This window comes from Danio rerio, chromosome 22, assembly GCF_049306965.1.
Source record: "Danio rerio strain Tuebingen ecotype United States chromosome 22, GRCz12tu, whole genome shotgun sequence".
NCBI lineage: Eukaryota > Metazoa > Chordata > Actinopteri > Cypriniformes > Danionidae > Danio > Danio rerio.
Window position 1 is genome coordinate 22707648 of NC_133197.1, and position 7362 is coordinate 22715009.

The following is a 7362-nucleotide window of genomic DNA, read 5'->3' on the forward strand; positions in this document are numbered from 1 at the left end:
GAGAGAAAAAGCTCATGAGAGAAGAGGAAAAAACGCGTATGATGACATATTCTTGTCTTTCATTATGTGTGACAGCCAAAAAAAGCAAAGCGAACAGCTGATTAGCGAACATTAGCTTTGACAGGCATTTGAATTGCACCACACCTGCTACTGGCAGACCGATCATCAGCATTTTTTTTTTTTGTTGTTGTTTTTTTCACTCTCGGAATTACGTGTTTTTGCTTTTGGTTGGTTTGCAATGGGCAACCGTTGTAGCTTTTTTGGAAATGTTTACCAGAAGTTAGCTTGGCATTTCCTTTTTATCATTTAGACTCTCTTATGCTGCAGTGTGCAAACAGTTAAACAAATCAAATACACACACACACACCACACACACCACACACACACCACACACACACACACACACACACACACACACACACACACACACACACACACACACACACACACACACACACACACACACACACACACACACACCACACACACACACACACACACACACACACACACACCACACACACACACAAATACTTTTACTGCTTGTTCAAACTACTTATTTAAACTGAGTTGAAACAACGCAGTTCTTAGGTGTTTTGTGGAGGGCACAACTTAAAATGTTTTATGTTCAAACCACATAAATAAATAAAAAAAAGATTAGGTTAACTTAATCAATTTGTGTTGGCACAACATGAAGGAATTCTGTGGAACAACAATTTCTTTCTTTCGTTTCGGCTTAGTCTCTTTTTTAATCAGGGGTCACCACAGCAGAATGAACCAACAACTTATCCAGCATATGTTTTAGGCAGCGGATGTCCTTCCAGCTACAACACATCATTGGGAAACACTGGACATCCTAAATCCTCATCAAAGTATGCAAATCTCCTCACCGAGTTGTCTTAGGGTGTACTCACAATATGTACCGTTGCCTTAAACTGGGCCAAAGCACGCTTGTACCCCCTCCCATCTCCCCCGATGGCCCAAACTCACATAACGTTCGGGCCTGGGCACCCCATTGATAACGTCATCGATGATGCGCTGTTCAGTAAGCTCTCGCTCAGCACAGTGGAGATTTCTTTAGTCATATCATCGTTTGTTATGCAGTGACACGCAGTCAAATATTTCGCCGAACAGATCAGACACTTTTGACACTCATATACGATCATAATGTCCTCGTGCTGCAGCAATTAGGAGGTTTGCTGAAGGTGCAGCTGTCGTGCATTGAGGGGTTTGCATCTTTAATAATCTGTGACAGTTTGTGTTCATTGAACAGTACGAATGATTAATTAATCCATATCAAACAGTCCCTTAAAAGTCTTGTCTCGCTTTCAGTTTCAGGCTCTGTCACATTTTGTACTCACACACAAGCATACCACGCCTGAGCCCAAGTAAACTGCGCTCTGGCCTACCTCTTCCAACCGGGCCAGGGCCGGCCAAGTGAATCATGCCTGAGCCTGGTTCAGAACACCCACACTTCTCAAAGGATCCGGGAAACGGGCCTGGGTACGGCATAGTGTGAGTACGCTCTTAGATGATTTTTCAATAGGATCTGCCATTATTAGTGTTTTTTTATTGTGTATGTGCAGCCACATTAATGGCCTATTTTTTAGTCACTATTAAAAGGGACACTGGTTGACATTGAATAATTGTTTTGGTCTTTAATCCATCTTCTATTCTCATTTTAATTGTTATTGACAGGAAAGTCTGTTTGTCTGTTTCACTGTATATTGTACTTAGAATATAGAAATGATTTATATTCGGAGGTTACAGCCAGAAGTCAATTGAATTAATTTTAAATGACATATGCATGGCTAATTTAACTTAGATAGTAACGTTCTTCATACCATTTAAAATAAGTACAGGTAACATGTAGCAAATTATATAAAATGCTACTTTAACAAAAAAAGTAGATTTATCTGACTTGAGTCATTTTAGAAATATTAGTTGGCTCAACTTGAATTTGTTTTAAGCAATGTAGAACATGCAAACTCCACACAAAAATGTTAACTGACCCGGTTGAAGCTTGAATCAGGGACCTTCTTGCTATGAGGCGACAGCGCTACCCATTTTGCCACTGCCGCTATGTTTGTTTACAACCACTTAACTTAAAAAAAAAATTGTAAATCCAAGGAATCATCTTTGAATAATTTTTTCAAATGCATAAAATTCAAAGGAAAATGAATGAATAAATGTATTTCCTCATATAGTGCAATATGATATACATGATACATGACTGAAAAAACTATTTCACATTGTATAATATAAAAAATAAACTACAAAATTATAGAAAATGATATTAAAAAACTTTACAATATATATATAAAGAATATATTTATATGACATAAATGCACTAGCCACCAAAAACTTTGCTTGTCATATTTACATTTTTTTGTGTCTTAAGATTATTACAGCTCTGGTGGAAAAAAGACACTTGATAGATCTTAGACAGTTATTATTCTGAACATTTATGCTTCATATTTACAGCTACACTACCAGCTTTATATGATATATACATATATTTTTCTATATACTAAATATAATATTTAGCAAAGCTAAATTTTGATTCCTGTCATAATTCATCAAATTTAGCTTGAAAGCCTTCCTATAGAGATACCTAAAGATGGTATTTTAAACTCATAACAACTGTGGATGTATTTGTTAAACGATTGAACCAGAAAATATAATGACTTGTTTTAAATACACAAACTACAAAAAGCTGTTGATTTCTGCACTACTGAACATTGAAGCTCAATTTAAAATGGCTGCCCAAGGACCGTTTGCATCATTTCCAGTTGACAGTCATGCATCAAGTCATGAAAGAGGCTTGTGCAAGTTTATAATGGAGCAACTTTACTATTAATATGATAAACAGATCAGAAGCAGTCATTCTCAGAATGGCCGATTGCTTTCGGTTTTATTCACCCAATAATGGCTTGTCAGTTATGTGTCATAATATCCTGCTCCTGCGTATGTGTGTTTGCATGTGTGTGTGTGTGTGTGTGTGTGTGTGTGTGTGTGTGTGTGTGTGTTTGAAGGGGAACCAAATCAACAAACAGAATTCAAAATAAAGAAGATCAGTGGCGCTGCATTGAGCTCATCGCAAATGAGCAAAATCTTATCTTTGTTCCACTCCTAAATTTAGACTGACATTTTGCAATGCTTAGCATAAATTGTAGAGAGCAAAGAGGATTCAGAGAACCGTTAATGCATGATGATTTAGGTCTAATTTTAGCCTTAGCTCTGATGCAAGGACGTAAAACAGCCTTGCCCACATAGGCTTCACTTTTAGACCCTTTTTTGAAGCACAATAATAATTTTCCTCTTTCTACATGATTACTATCTTTAAAATTATTGCTCCTGCTTATGAATATTAATGTTTGATCAGAATGTGTTTAAATTTGATTATCTTGAAATGCAGAAAAACGTCATGTCATTTGTATCTTCACTTTGAGGAATATTTAGATATCTATCTGTAGCTATAAATAACACGGTCATCTTTTAAATAAACCCCAGTTCTTTACACTGAAATTGTTTAGTAGGGAATTATTATCAAACAACAGAGAGGAGGGGCTTGTTGGTTTGTTTAGGTATTTTATACATACAGTATGCACATTTTTGTACATACAAATACGCATATGTTCAGTGGCCGAGAGAGCTTAATGTGCTGCATTTTAAGAAAATGTGCAATTACAAAAAACGCCAGCAAATTGAGAAAAGATCTTTTTCCATTCGACAGCACAAGTGCCGTAAATCCACACAACCCAAACACATTCTTAAAAAACATGCTGCATTTTCTTACAACTTAAACAATTTAATAAAACGCACTGCATTTTCTTAGAACGCAAACAATTTAATGAAAAGCACTGCATTTTCTCACAATGCAAACAATTTAATAAAACGTGCTGCATTTTCTCACAACACAAGCAGATTAATAAAACGCACTGCATTTTCTCACAACGCAAACAATTTAATAAAACGTGCTGCATTTTCTCACAACACAAGCAGATTAATAAAACGCACTGCATTTTCTCACAATGCAAACAATTTAATAAAACGTGCTGCATTTTCTCACAACACAAGCAGATTAATAAAACGCACTGCATTTTCTCACAACGCAAACAATTTAATAAAACGTGCTGCATTTTCTCACAACACAAGCAGATTAATAAAACGCACTGCATTTTCTCACAACGCAAACAATTTAATAAAACGTGCTGCATTTTCTCACAACACAAAAAAATTAATAAAACACACTGCATGTTCTCACAGTACAAGCAAATTAATAAAACACATTTTCTCACAACTCAAACAATTTAATAAAACGTGCTGCATTTTCCCTCAACACAAGCAAATTAATAAAACGTGTTGCATTTTCCCACAACACAAGCAATTTAATAAAACGCACTGCATTTTCTCACAACTCAAACAATTTAATAAAATGTGCTGCATTTTCTCACATCAAAAACAATTTAAGAAAACGCACTGCATTTTCTCACAAAACAAGCAAATTAATAAAACGCACAGCATTTTCTCACAACGCAAACAATTTAATAATACGTGCTGCATTTTCTCACAAAACAAGCAAATTAATAAAACGTGTTGCATTTTCTCACAACAAAAACAATTTGATAAAACGTGCTGCATTTTCTCACAAAACAAGCAAATTAATAAAATGTGCTGCATTTTCTCACAGCAAAAACAATTTAATAAAACGCACTGCATTTTCTCACAAAACAAGCAAATTAATAAAATGTGCTGCATTTTCTCACAGCAAAAACAATTTAATAAAACGCACTGCATTTTCTCACAAAACAAGCAAATTAATAAAATGTGCTGCATTTTCTCACAGCAAAAACAATTTAATAAAACGCACTGCATTTTCTCACAAAACAAGCAAATTAATAAAATGTGCTGCATTTTCTCACAGCAAAAACAATTTAATAAAACGCACTGCATTTTCTCACAAAACAAGCAAATTAATAAAACGCACTGCATTTTCTCACATCGCAAAAATTTTTATAAAACGTGCCGCATTTTCTCACAAAACAATCAAATTAATAAAACGGGCTGCATTTTCTCACAGCAAAAACAATTTGATAAAACGTGCTGTATTTGCTCACAAAACAAGCAAATTAATAAAACGTGCTGCATTTTCTCACAACGCAATTAATTTGATAAAACGCACTGCATTTTTCACAAAGCAAAAATTAACAAAAATGCGCCACATTTTCTCACAAGATTTTTAAATAACATAAAACACAACGAAAATGTTTCGAAATGAAAAGGACCTTAAAACGTAACAAACCCGGCTATTTAGGTTATGGTTATTTAGGCTAGTAATATACAAAAGACAAGGGAATCAGGATGTAAAATAAACAAACAAACAAAAAAAAACTCACCTTTTAAAGATCACCTATAGATTCACTGAGCAAAAGTCACAACACAGGTCACGTTTTAGGGTGAAAATAAGGTCTTTCAGTCGCCATACATACTGTATGTGTACAATATCATCACACAACTTTACAGACAAAAAGTCTCTGATGATGAACAGAAATGCAATTTGTATTTACATGCAATGATGGAGAAACTTACAAATAAATTGTAGTGGAGTAATTTAATTTTGCATGTAAAGCACATTAATTTATTAATTAATTAGATAAAGTGTAAAACTTAAAAAAATTGTGAACAGATAATATATTATACCCCAATAAATAAAAATCTAGATATGCTTTTCTAAGCCTAATTGCAAACATGACAACAAATAAAGCTAAATACATTTTAAAATATTAGCTTATCACATAAATAGCGGTAGTAATGATAGTAATGAACTATGTAGCACTGAATATTGTTTATTAATAGTAAAAATTTGGTAGTATTGATAGTTTTGTTCAAAAGATATATATATATCTTACTATATATATATATATATATATATATATATATATATATATATATATATATATATATATATATATATATATATATATATATATATATATATATATATATATATATAGTTGAAGTCAGAATTATTAGCCCCCTTCAAAATTTTTTCTTCTTTTTTTAATATTTCCCAAATTATGTTTAACAGAGCAAGGAAATTTTCACAGTATGTCTGATAATATTTTTTCTTCTGAAAAAAAATCTAATTTGTTTTATTTTGGCTAGAATAAAAGCAGTTTTTAATTTTTTAAACACCATTTTAGGGACAAAATTATTAGCCTCTTTAAGCCATATTTTTTTCTCGATAGTTTACAAAACAAACCATTATTATACAATAACTTGCCTAATTACCCTAACCTGCCTCGTTAACCAAATTACCTTAGTTAAGCCATTAAGTGTCACTTTAAGCTGTATAGAAGTGTCTTGAAAAATATCTAGTAAAATATTATTTACAGTCATTATGGCAAAGATAAAATAAATCAGTTATTAGAGATGAGTTATTAAAATTATTATGCTTAGAAATGTGCTGAAAAAACCTTCTCTCCATTAAACAGAAATTAGGGAAAAAATAAACAAGCGGTCTAATAATTCAGGGGGGCTAATAATTCTGACTTCAACTGTAGAAATAAAAAAACATTTTTTTAAATAAATATTTGGTATATAAATATATATATATATATATATATATATATATATATATATATATATATATATATATATATATATATATATATATATACACCAAATTTTTACCATTTTTAAACAATATTCAGTGCTGCAATAGTTATATTAGTTACTTAATAATCCATTATTGTCTGTAACACATACACCAAATTGACATTTTACGAATTGTCTCCTGTGTTAATATCATGACAATGAACATTTCATTGTCTAACCAAAGGTCGGAAAAAATTACATGTGGTAGAACCGCATTTTTCGCACCAACACCTACGAATATGAATGCGATGTTATATTAAAACAACACCACACCATGACTCCTATGAGTCAAAATCAGAACTTCCCAAGCAAACCTCAAGATCTGAGAATGCGTTGCACAAAAACAAACCTTGCAAAATTGCTAAAGTGCCACATTGGCAGTTTCATTTAAAAAAGGAAAACTGCACAAAAACTATCAGCTTTAATCCTATCCTAAACGTCCACCATGTTCCCTACATGAGCTCCACAATGGTTTGCTACACTGTCCATCTGTTTTGAAGACCTTGCTATTGGCGCCACGATGCCACTGATGGGCTATTTAACGCTTGTCTCCTCTGCCTTACGACACTGCAGCCACAGGTTTCATCCAAAACATACATCCACACATACGCGCACAAAACCCCCAGGGACAAGTGTGGCATCTGCCCCAGACTCTGTGCCAAAAACAAGGGGAAAGAAAAACCCTACTGCTCCAAGCGACAG